The 13,593-nt window shown below is 37.9% G+C and overlaps 1 long non-coding RNA gene across 2 annotated transcripts in view; it reads left to right on the top strand.

Annotated features, from left to right (window-relative positions):
* Window positions 1-10,587: 10,587 nt before the first annotated feature.
* LOC109301524 overlaps window positions 10,588-13,593 on the top strand; it is a 55,937-nt gene continuing 52,931 nt past the window's right edge. Inside the window, exon 1 of one of the 2 annotated variants that reach the window (XR_002098550.1) lies at window positions 10,588-10,660. This is a non-coding gene — a long non-coding RNA (uncharacterized LOC109301524). The remainder of the gene's footprint in view (window positions 10,661-13,593) is intronic. The other variant, XR_002098549.1, reaches the window with a different exon arrangement.

Genomic DNA, 13,593 nt, shown 5'->3' with positions numbered 1-13,593 from the left:
AAGAACAAAACACGCACCCCATCCCCCTATACCACTGTGTCTGAGGCCTTGTACAGACTCTTAGTTTCTCCTGGTAGAGTTGCTGCACTCCCAGTAGAAACCACAAGGGTTCAAACGTTCAGGCTTTTTCTCCCAGAGTGAAAATGGCTGCTCCAGGAAAAAATAACATGGGAACAACCAGGGTTAAATCAGTTCCACAAGAGTTTATCCTGGGAGCACATATGTCTGTGCATACTGATAATACAAGCTGATCCTGGGCAGTCTGGGTTAGCCAATCAAGGCTACCCTATGCACTGCTACTATGTGTTAACAGCAGATTAAGGGAGCCTGCAGAACATATTGAGATGTGTACACAGTGTGTGTGTGTGTGTGTATGTGTCTGTCTGTCTGTCTGTCCCCACAGCTGCACAGTGTTAGCACTGCAAGCTCTTCATTCTTCAGGGTCTCAACATTCAAATGTCTGTACATGTGGCGCTGGGTAAGTTTTTTTTTTGTTTTGTTTTGTTTTTTTTACCATAAGAACAAACCTGAGAGAATTCTCCCAGGTTATATGAATGTGTGTACACAGCCTAAATCAGAGCAGCAATCACAAAAAGATGACAGAAGACCATAATATCAGTAAATGCAAGATATCAGTAAATAAAACCAGAGGAGTCAATTCTTGGAAGAGGTTAGATGTTGGCACAGAGTGAGTTTAATCTATTAGTTTCCATTTTTTCTTATTAGTTTAGATTCTTTTGAAGTATGTAATTGGTTAGTTGTTATAGTCTGATTTTTTTGTCATGTTCAGGTAGACATGATTTGCATGAAGGCATGCTGTACTTGTAGCTCATGCATGGAAAAATTTAAAGTCAGAGAACAGCAGAGTTATTGCTACTTCCAGGTTTCAAAGTGGCTCTTATTTTGATATATTTTAAAATATTTGTATCATAGAGTAGTCATAAATATCACAAAGGTGCACAATGGATTTGAAAATCTAGAATGGTGGGGGAGGTTTGTGCATATGGTGATTTTTTTTTTTTTAGAACATTGACCTTTTAATGTCATGCAGTCCATACTTCATCCAGGGTCTGGATCTACAACCTATGATGATTATTTTCAATGGGAATAGACCATTTAAGATGAAGAATGGAGTTGCAAGTTTAAATCAGTAGGAAAGAATAGTACCCTTTGGACAAATATTGCCTTGATTTATACCTCAGGCTAACAATACCTGTTGCAGTTGTACATGGGAGAGATGTGAGAAAAGATGTAAGTCAAGGAATTTGTTTTGTTTTGTTTTTTTTTGGTTTTTTTTTTTAACTATATGAAATTAATCTTCCCTAGAATACCGAAATGACGAAAAGGATATAGTTATTCTGCTTTATTCTGCAATGTTTAGACGTCTTCTGTTCCCAGAAAGACTAACATTGTACTCAGTAACTAAATGCCTCCTGTTATTTAGATAGCTCACAGTGGTGCATGTTTGAGCAAGGAAATAATGACCTGAGCAGAGTATTTATTGCATCAAATATGTACCTTAATAAGTGTAGTTTATAAATTTTCTATAGATACAATCCATTATTCTCTACTAGTATAAACATGTGGAGGTACCTGCACTCACTGATGCATGCTTACCCTGCCCTTGCTGCTGTATCTTACATCTTCCAAAGCTTAGAAGGCTAATAGGGGAAGCCTTGTATCAGTGGTAAAGTGAAACAGTTGTTCACCAAGAGTTCATTCGTCATCTCAGTAAGCAATAGTTTGCTACTGTTTTAGATTTTCTTTTATTTTGTGATTTTTTTAATTTATCATATAATATGTAACCAGATTATACAAAACATGTAAACTGCTTACCTTGATGAAAATATGGGCTTAGAAAAGAGTTTTATAATAAAATACAAATATTTTAAAAATCACTTTATTTTTAGCATTTTCTACTTATAATGAGGAATTACACTTATATTCAAGTTGTTATCACAGTCATTTTTATTCCTTCTATCCAAGACACACCATTGAAAAGCTTCAGATACAAAAAGTGAATGGATAGTTGTAAGTTTCTGGTTATTATACTGGAATTTTATTTTAATATTGAAGTAATTTTAAATAAAATGGGGACCATAGTTCATTTACCCCTGAGTAGGTTATTCTTTATATGTAGAAGTGGAAAGGGAATTTAAAAATGTTGAATTGGTAGCACTGTCTGCATCAAGTTTCAAGGTAGCCTTAATCATGGAACTTCTGCTTTTTCCCATTATTTGTTTACACAGACAATTATTCTTGTTGATTCACGTTTTACTAGAACTGTTCTAAATATAATTGAGAATCCACAACTTTTTCCACAGGAGCAAAGTTGTGAACGTGTATAATCAATCACAGCAGCATATCTTGTGATTCTTGGATAAGGAGAAATTAAACATAGGTTCATTCTTTTTCTAAAACTATTGACATGTAGTGTATTGGTGAACTGCATGCAGGAAACTGTTTTACCATAAATAACAGTAATCTACATTGCTCACAAGCCAAAAGAATAAAGACTAAATTTTTATCCTCTGTATTTGTTAAGTGTTTGTGTTTTTACTGTCTAATATTAATACAAATTAATTCATGGGTTTTTATTAAGATAACAGGGGACTTTTTTTAGTGATGAGGCTGGATACATTATGGATTATGCCAATATTGACAGACATGTGTTATCATCTGATATATATATTTTAAACCATATGTAATGAATTATGAGTCTTGATTCAGTTTCTAGTGGACAGCCTCATGACATATAGTAAGTAATGAGGCACCTGTTCATTGTGTTCAGGATTAAATGGGCATGGCCTCTGCAATTATTGTCATATCCACAGAGGTCCCTTCAGATTAAGTTGGAGGCACATTGCTGGAACAGTGTAGGATTGCTTTTGTATTGCTGATGCCCAGGCTTTACAAAGCCTGTGGCCTTAAAGGGGACTCCAGCCTGCAACACGATTGGTACGGCATCTTCCACAAAACATTATATGAACTCCTAAGGAAAAACAAGAAAAATGAATTATGAAAGCAAATGCCATAAAAGTTACAAATGTTAAATTGTATTTCTTCTTTCATGCTTATTTTTTTATATTTGCAACTTGCCTAGAGTTCAGGGCAGTGCTGTAGTGCTGTAAGCTATTAGTAGTTGTTGCTGTTAACAATGTTCTGGGTGCTGTGAAAGAGATAACATGATACAACCCCACAAGTTCTAAACATGTGAATAAATCACTGGAGAGGAAGAAAATGAATCTTAATGGTTTGGGTTGTTTTTTAAATCTTTCTTCTTCATCATTAGAGGTTGGAGATACATCATTGGTTGCTGATAAATTAGTTTTAAAAATAGACCCAAGTATAATTTCACTGATTAATATTTCCAATTTATTTGATTCATTATCTCTTCTAAATGTGAATTAACAAAACAACTACCTAAGGCCACTAGCAGACATTAAAACAATAGTGCTGTTGGGATTAGAAAAATTTTATGCTGCATCCCAAATATTATGCCTCCTGTCATACTCTTCTGGCAGGACAGGAGGTGTAATGTTTGACATAAGGTGTAATATGGTTTTGATTCCAGTTGCACCATTGTGGAGGTGCACCCAGCCCAATCCTGTAGATCAGGGAGGGGGCAGCTCTGTCCTGGGCTCAGGGAGGCCCCCAGCCTCTAGCAGGTTCCATAGCAGGACTGTCTGACAATCAGACAGTGCTCAGCAGTCTCGGGTCCAGTTTATGACCCTGAACTATCTGGGCCAGGGCTAACAATCAGCTAAGTGTCAGCCCCAGCAGTTTGGAGGGCTTTCATCAACCTGGAAGTTAAAATCTTACACCTGGCAGCTCTGGTGGGCATGGGGGATCTGGGACTCCCAATGGAAAAATAGGGGCTGAAGGGCTTCCCCAACCAGGGACTTTAAACCACAGCCCCTGTTGGGAGACCCTGATCTCTTCCCCCACGCTTCAGGGCAGCCCTGGGCTGGTGGAAGACCAGGGCTGCCCCAGGCCAGTGCCAAAATTATTGTTGGTGGGCCAGGAGATCAGGGCTGTCCAGGGTTGATCCCAATTATCAGCTGATTGTCAAACACTATTTTTGTAGCCCTGTAGGGGGTGCAAATCTGCCAGCTCAACTATTGAAGTAGTACAAATGTGACCTTTGTCCATATTCATTTTTTTTGGTTACAACACAACATCTCAATATGTGTGACTTTTTTTTTAGATTTATATAATTCTTATTGGTAGCAATGGTAGTATGTTACAAACACCTATCTAAATAAATGTATGCCACATAAGGTGTCTTAGAAATGATTCTAGGACATTCAGAAATGATTTGCCTTTATGAAGATGAAATAGGCTGTAGTGCATATGGGACACATCTACACATGCCCCTACGGCACCATTGTTTCTGTGCTGTCATTTAGTACTTCCTTTTGGAAGTAACAGCCTATACTGCACTGTGAGCATGGCACATGGTTATTTTTAGCTGTTGTGTCACTGTAGCAATGCACTATACTGAGGGAGTGCATCACTACAGCAACACATCTTCAGGATCATGGTTTTTGCCCATGGACACTACATCGTTATAGTGTGTTGCTACGGCGATGTAGTGTCATGTGTAGAAGTGCCCACTGGAATCTAGTTAGTTCAAAAAGTAAAAAAGGAAGATTTTCCAACACTAGTGGCCGTCCCAATGTTAGGTATGTCACCCAAGAGTCCAGAAACTTCTGCTCTGCTTTCTTTTTGTTAGCACACCGAGAACTGCTAGGGTAAGCTTTCAAGTTATGGAAGGAAATACTCCTCCTCCTCTTGTATACTGTTCCAGATTAGTTTCATTTAACTACACTGGCAGTGTAACGTCTACCACTGATTCATAGGAAGAGCTTATGAAGCCTCTAGAAAACAATTACTAGTACAAGAGAAAAGAAGTTAAGTTCTTGGCCTTATTCAATGAATGACAACAGTCTTATTGACTTCGGGCTAGAATTCACCCCTTTTTTTTTTAGCCACAATTTTTGAGGACTCCCTCTTCTGTCAACATTGCACACCAGAAACATTACAGCAATCACTTGCTTTTGGCAGCACCCATTTAGCACAAGCTGAGTTACTTGTGCTAAAAAAATGGGGATGAAAAGGAACCTCTGACACTTGTTGCTAGTTTAGAACTTGAACAGATATTTCAGCAATCCTAGTTCCATCCTGTTGAGGGCGCAAACATCTGCCAGCTCACTATGATATTCTCTGGTTTCTGTCTTAGATTTAGTCTACTAAGAAATCAGTACATAAAATAAAGATTAAAATAGTAGTGAAGAGAATAGAGATATTAATAAAACCTTTAGCTTTATGCTTTGTTTCTTTCCAAAGCAACTTTAGACGATGCTGATATGTGAAAATGGTATTATTTGTGCTTTGTAGAGAGCACTTTTGCTTCCAGGTTCAGGTTTTACAGCAGCTTGTAATATGCAGCACTCAGACTGCACTGGTAGGAAACTGCCGGATATATCTGAGATTGCTGAAATACAGCAGTTGTGCCTATGAAAATGCACTGGAAAATTCCATAGACAACTTCTGCTTTTATTATAGGAACTAAAGGGGAAAAAACCTGATCTAAAATAATCACAGGACTCAAGTACCTACTGTGATGAGGAACCAGGCAGACAAAAACAACAAAGTAGCATTAAAAATCACCTACCAAAGGCCTTCATGTGTTGATTGTTTTGGAGTAATCAAATTACTAATTTGCTCTTCCTATAAAAAAGAATTCAAAAAAGCTTTTCTGGCTTTAAGGTACGTTAAGAGAAAAATTACATCTGCAGTACAGGAATATTTAATGGCTGCCAAGCCTCTGCGTTATTAATATTTTGGGGAGGGGGGCGGGGAGGGAGAGGCAAGGGGGGAGAGCAGCAGAAACATGTTGAAATACTTCTTTCCTTGATCCCAAAACACAGATAGGTTTTATATCTGTGATCCATTACAGTCTCCATCCCTTCACATTTTTAATATTTTTCTTTTTCCACTGTTGAGCCAGAGCTGCTTCACCATGAAACATAGATCTATTCTAGTGCCTGCCTTAAAAAAAATCATGCTGCAGTGTAACCCAAGCAAAGTAAACTGCGGCACAATCTCTTCTCTCCAGAGACAGAGGAAATTGCACACAGAAGCACACATGATCTCTGCTGCAAGAAGATTTGATGAAAATAGGGAAAGACACTTCATAAACAATTTATAACATCTAAAAAGACAACTGGGCCAAGTACTCTCTGCACTTATATTTTTTATTATCCATCATGCACATAATTGGCCTTCTACATAATTTATATTATATATAATTTTTTCTCTCTAATTTAAGTAAAATGTAAATTGTTTGTGTTCTTAACGTGTAATATTTGTTTAACAATTATATACTTTTTTAATGGTATTGTTATAGGGTTTTGGCTGTTAAAATATACAAAGCACCGCAATGCGGAGAATTGTTTTCTGAGCTTGAATTTTAACCAAGTAGTGAGACCTCTATAATATACACACTATAAGTGGCCAAAGACTTGTGCAGGATTTTTTTTTCTGTATTCTATAAAAATGTCATGCTTTTAGATACCATGGCAACCCCTATCACGTGATACTCGTTACATTTCTAAAATATATAGCAGTCTCTTATCCACATCAGTATCTTTGAATGACAAGAGGATCTCTGCTAAAGCAACAACTCTGTTAACATACACACAGACAAACAATGGTGTAAATCCTGCAGTTCCTACCACAAGCTATGATACGTAATGAGTATGCAATTAAAAGGAAACATCATGAGTGTGCTGTGTCATTGGCACACAGAAAGTTAGAGTGCCCCCTGATCATGCACAGACATGGATCACTGCGTCACTCCTGTTGTTCTGTAACCTTTTGATTGCTTTAAAATGTGCAAGGTGGAATGTTTCTGCTGAACACTGCTGAATTATTCTGTGTGTTTAGGTGGAGTACACCTGCTGTCCTGCTGAATTCATGAGGCTGCAAACTGGCAGAAGGGAAACAGAAAAGTAGGAAGGCAGCAAATACAGGTGGCTGGGCACGCCTGTTTGGAACAGCGTGAAGTCAAAATGCAACTGTTCTCTAGCAGAGCATGGGAGCGTTATTAAAACTCTCTATGGCACCATCTTTGTTGTTTGTCTTTAAAATCTGATATCTTTCAGATATTAGACATAGGTATAAAATTGTATATCTATATTTTCTATTTTCTGTCAGAATAATATGTCAAATTTAGTAATGAAATAAATTGTGACAATTCATAAACTCAATTTGAAAAGAATAGTGAACATCATAAGAGGTGTGTGAGGGACCACAGAAACATGTTAAAATGATTTTCTCTTCAGGTTTTGAGGCCAACATATTCAGTTTGTATTTGACTTTAATGCCCAAATGGAAAAGGTAAAAATCAGAAATAGTGAAAAATGTAGTTGTTTGTATCAGTTACTGTTAGTAACACAAATAGCATTTATTTGTTTCTACCCTTATGCTTTAATCTGAATGTGTACCTTAAATTGTCTTGAAATTTTTAAGTTGCTGAGTCTTTTGCAACTCTAGATAAAGCAAGGAGAATGTCTTATATTTTCTTGCAAAAAATGCACTAGTTCACTGTGCGAATACTTTCTTAAAGCAAGGAAAATGCATTAGAGAGCATTTGAAGAAAGTACAGCAGAGAGGGAGCAGAAATGACAGACTCAGCACAAATGAAGCTTTTTGCTTGTATCTGCCCCATGATCATGCAGCAAAACAACACATAAGACAAATATGTAATTAAATTGATCTGAAAATTCTTCCTTATTGCCAAATTTTATGAAGGGTTGGGATTGTTACTCAATTATTTACCTGAGCTGTGTGTTTTTGACAGAACACAAGCATTGTTTGTCCTGAAAATACTGGTTTAGATACTGGATGACAGTCAATGGGTGCATCTACACTAGGCACTAGAAATGCAGTAGACTTAACTACTGCGCATTAGTGCATCACAGCAAAAGCTGTGCTAATGCATGAATGCACAGTAGAATTAAGCTACTGTGCATTAGCATCACATAAAAGATGTGCACCAGTGCTACTACTCAGTAGCACTGAATATGGCACCTTCAGTTAGTGCCTGTTATTACTGGTACTAAAATTAATGAGCTGTAATTACAGCACATTAATGCACATGTAGATGTTCCCAGTGGAACTTGTTTTCCTAAGGGACTTAGATATTATGAAAGTCCCACACAGCAAAATAACAATAAAATTATTTAAAAGTCAAAATACATGTTTTAATGACTGCAGATCATATTAATAAGTAAGAACATTGTGGCTTTTTAATTCTAGAAGAATTTTTAAGAACATAAAGGTTAAAAAGGGTGGCAGTTGTCTTGCTAGAAATCCAGGCTCATGCTGTAAGAAAGCCATCTCCACCTGATGCAGTTGTGAATGGGTACTCAGTGGTTTGGACTGGGGAGCCAGAGGAAACTAGGTAAGGAAGCTAACCGTACCACTTCCTTGTGTGTCATTGATTAAAGAAGATGACCCATCTTAATCACTGTAACCCAGACTGCCTTCAGGCAGACAATGACTGACAGATTTAAAGGAAACTTTCAAGTTACCTGTTGCTTTCCTTTTGCACCTCTCAGCCTGGAGAATGAAAACAAATCAGATGGGTTCATTCTTCCCTTCTTTCCATTAATCATGCACTATGTGGTCCCCTTCCTGTGGACAGAAATCCACAGGTATACAAGCCCCTCTGTCTTTGCACTTCCTCTGCCCTTTCCCTCAGATAGAGAGCTCTCTTAAACCTGCTTTTTCACTGCTGACCTTTGTTCTGCCTCCCCATATTTCCCTTGGTCTCCTTCATGCAATGTTCAAGGGAAAACAGATAACAGCCATTGTGTGCCATACCCAGAAGCTCCTGTGGTGGTTGGATGATTTTAGTATTGACTCCTGGGAGACTTGCATACCTATCCAAAATGCATCCAAGCTGTATTCTTAACAACAGTGATTCACTTTCAGATGTTTAAGGTAAGTTCAATTTGCACTTTGCCACAAACAAAATGTGGGCTCCATTGACACAGTCAGCAAATTTAGGTAAGGGGTTTGCTGTGGTCTGTTTTTTTTACTTTTTTTTTTTTTAACATCTTAAACTTCATGTTCTGACTTGTGCAGGAGACTTGGTCCCAAGTGCCAATTTATAGAATGCATCACAAAAGGTTAAATACTGACATGGAAAATGTTAGATTGCCAGCATGGAAAGTATTAAATCAATGTCTAAAATTAATTAATGGTAGATCAGTGTCTAAAAATCAATGTCATAACATCTCCATACCCACATTATTGGTGATGGGATCAATAATCACATTTAGAACCTAAGCTGGTCACAAACATTACGGGCATCTAGACTCATGCTTTGGGGTGGAGGGAGGGTGCTTTAATTAGAGTGTCTCTGAGGCCACTATAATTAAAGCACCCACAGCACTATGTGTATCATAGGCAATGTGTAGGGGGGGCATGTGCCCCCCGTGAAATTGGCCCTCGCTGGCAGGGAGTGGGGAGCATTGGCCAGTGCCCCCCCCAAGAAGCACTGGCAGCACTTCCAGTTTGCTTCTGGGGTCAGCAAACAGCCTCTGAGGGACCCCTCCCCTGTCAGTGATCAGTCGCTGGTGCCCCCACTCAGAGCCAGGAGGCACCAGTCACCCATGACATGGATTCAGTATCCCACACTTCAAAATAGTGGCAGGGCACTTTAACTGAAGCTCATTTGACAAGCTTTAGTTAAAATGCCCCCACCACCATTTTGAAATTCAGGGATACTGAATACATATAATGTGGAGGCTGCCAGAGTGCACTAATTAGCACGAATTGGAGCAGAGGTCTGTCACGTGTATAGATGTCCATTATTCAAAAAGACTTCCCAACATTCTTCATGAATACATTTTCTATATCCCCATTAACTCTCTTTTTTAATATAGATGAGAATTAATTTTGATCAGAATTGAAAGACAATAGTAAATTGCTATAGTGCAAAGGACTGTATTCACTTGCAAGTGTAGTAAATAGTCTTTAAGGAATATTTGAAGTGCTTTCTACAGCTATTTATTCTGCAGAGGAATTTTAAATTCTCAAATCTAGTATAATGAACATGGGGCATATATTTGTGACTATTTCTAAAGAAACTGCAATAGACAGGTATCTACGTTAGACTACTCACTGAACGGTTCCTTTCTCCTTTATTAATTCAGCCCAGTGAATGTGTAACTTGCAAATATATATATAGAAACCCTAACAAGGTGGATTAAAATTACTTCTGAGCTGTTCAAAGTTAAATAGCATTATGTTCTTGAAAAAGCTCCAGTGTTCAACAGTTTTTCTGGCATATCCTGCATATCGGAGAAATTATTGAATACTTCGTCATTGTAACAATGTGCTTTGATTTTTTTTTTTTTGCTTTCCTATTTCTAGAGTGGTCCTTGACATCAAAGGGTGACTGATTTCCTGAGGGAACAAAATGTCTTCACTATAAATCAGACTGGAAAGAGTAACAGAAGGCAATTTTACTTTGTCACGTGGGCTGTTCTAAGTTGTTGTAAAACACAAGCAGTTTGGAACACAGGGGCTGATCAAAAACCCACAGAAGTTGATGGGAACTGTTCCACACATTTCAGTCTCTGTAGTAAGTAAAATTCTTGGGGAGGGCATTGATTTTTGTCAAGCTAGCTTTGCCAAACATAGATAATGGTATTATAGATATAGTAGCACTTGCAGTCCTTTGATGTAAGGAGCATAAAAGGGATTGCAGATTTAGCATTATTAGTTTGTTGAAACTGGGTGAGATTTGTACTTCTAAGTATTGAAGTGCTGATGGGGGACTGTCAGCATTAAAAAGCAATGAAACAGAATCCCACTGGATGTGTATCAAAGAACAAGGTCTCTAACATGGTATGTACATGTAAACCGGAAGGTTTTACAATATGAATAGGGACTGTGCAAAATAGAGGATAGCTGATGATGAACTGCACTGCAGAACAGTTTGGTGGTGGTTATTAATATGTACAAGATAAATGTTTTTATCTTTAGCTGCAAAGTTTCACCCAAACCATGATAAACATCATTGCATCTAAGGCTCAAGAGAAATCTTGTATTTGTTCGTTTAAAATTATGAAGTACTGTATAGTCATTGTTTGTAGAATATTATGATTTGTGGCTTTCTCTAAGATAAAATAGAATCTCCTGTAGAATACATCCAGAAAGCTAGAAATAATATTAAACATATAAAAAAAAGACATTGATAATAGCAGGTCTCTGTGTAAAAGGAAAGACTATAAGTAGGCTCTCTTGACTAGTATATACTTTCTAGATTACAAAGTTAGATTAGACCAACATGGTTAGACTGTAATCAAATTATGACAAAAGATACCCCTGATTAATTAATATTGAAGCTAAACATATTCTTTATAACTAAGAAAATATGTTTAAATATCAACAGTTAACAAGTAATATTAGTATTTTTATCACATATCAGAATTAACATAATATATTTCAGAGTTTCTTCTTCAGGATTATTAAACCAAAAAAGTCTGTGTCCTTTTAAAGATGCCTTGGTACACTGCATTAAAGATACCCATATCTTCATTTCTGTATATTTTTCTTTGCTCTAATAAGTGCAGTTCTACTCCTTGGACCAACAGATTATGATTTCAGATCTTCAACTTTGTCTTCTTTGAAGGTAATGTTGTATTCCAGGAGCTGCAGTCAAGTGTCTGTTAGATATAATTCAAATTCTTCTATTATTTAATTCTAAAATCTGTTAACCTCTTCCTTTCAAAAACTTATTTCTGAAATGTTGTTCTATGATAGTTGACAAGCTTCTGATACTTTCATGAATGACCTTGGTTGTTAAATCACTGGACTGTAGACATTGAATGGCTCTTCAGTCTTGACTGATCTGCTCTTACCCGAGAATTTTCTTGTACGAGGGTTGTCTAAGTGTTCCAAAAGAATTTCATGGGTGTTGGTTGTAGCCGTGTTGGTCTAAAGACATAAGCAGGCAAGGTTCTTTGGGCAAATCCAATATCTTTTATTAAACCAACTCAAATAGTTGGAAAGAATTCCACAGAAGTCTAGAAAGCTATTTCTAGAGTTTGCTTAGTTAGAAAGCCAAAAAATTAGCAACTGTACTGAGAATTTTAAAAGAGATATTTGGGATCTCATAGAATCAATTGGTTGGCTGCTGTGATATCAAGTACCCTGGAGTAAGAGTCTGTAAGAATTTGATTATAAATCAGAAAAGAAACAAGCAAAAGATCATGTAACTCTACAGTAAGAGAGTCAACACTACTTCAGTGACAAACAAGACATGTAAATGCCTAAAAGAATGTGGTTAAACCAGAAAAGAAATATTAAAAACAAACAAACAAACAAACAAACAAAAAGAATATCAGCTCCTATTAACAAATTGTCTTTGGCCATCTTTGTTACCAGTTCAACTTTCCAGATGGTAAGATGCTATTGCACAAGAGCATTCAAGAATTTCACAGTTGGGCCTCTACAGTACAGAATGAATTGCAGAACTTCTGGGGCTCCACTGTGCCCATGCAAAGTGGGTATAAAATGTTATCAATTTGGATTCAATTTGGATTAAAGCAGCTATAAGTCTTATATCTTCTGAAATTCTGATGCTTCACATGGAAGTGGCTATTGACATTTTTTAAGAAATATTTCTAATAAGCATTTGGAAAATCCCTTTGAGCCTCCATTTTGTAAGAAGTCATTACAGTTTACCTTTATCAATACATCTGAGCGCCCATGTCTGGTCTTATTGAGATCAGAATCTGTCATTTCCCTTCATGCAAGCAAGATTCAGCCTCTGAAGTAGGTTACAGTAAAAGAGAACAGAAAATGCTTCCTCTTCATAGTCCCCCAACAGCAAAAGGGAAATGATATTTTTAAATATCAAGCAAAAACACCAGGAATCAGTTTATTGCAGCAGATGTTATGGGAAGTAAAATTGAAGAATAATTGTATCAACAGTAGCAATTGCGTTTCTCATGTGTCGACACCAGGAAAGGAGTGCCAGGTAACCTAATTAGCATACACTTCACTAGTAAGTGGACAATTTTTTAAAGGAGCAATAAAGAAGAAACTCCCTGTCACAGGGTGGGGCCTACGAGCGGCCATGATCCTGCTAGGTCCCCCTGCTGTGCCAATTAGGAGATCCAGCACCCTCTTAATTCTTGCCCGCCACGTCTTTGATCTTAATAGTTAATATGGGAGGCTGCCTAGGATCTCCTATGATCTCAGGGTGACTTGGTGCACCCCAGCCTTATGGGCTATGTGTGCCTCCTACCTCCCCTTTAGCACGCCCCAAGCCTCACAGCTCTTCCGGACATTTTTAGTGTCTCCAATCTTATACTAGCCCCTCCTGGGCTTTACTTTTGCAGGCTGGCCCCCCCCGGGCCTCTGACATGCGCTTCCTGTGCTCTTCCCCTCGCTGGGGCCTGTCTCTACACCTCTGGCGCTCTTGCCCCTCACGGGGCCTGTCCCCTGCCAAAACTGCACCTGGGGCTCAGGTGGCACGCAGCCGTGCCTGGCCCCCTGACCCTTCTC

This window comes from Gavialis gangeticus, unplaced genomic scaffold (assembly GCF_001723915.1).
Source record: "Gavialis gangeticus isolate Ggan-Ray unplaced genomic scaffold, GavGan_comp1, whole genome shotgun sequence".
NCBI classification, from domain to species: Eukaryota; Metazoa; Chordata; order Crocodylia; family Gavialidae; genus Gavialis; species Gavialis gangeticus.
This window is presented reverse-complemented; position numbering and strand designations above follow the sequence as displayed.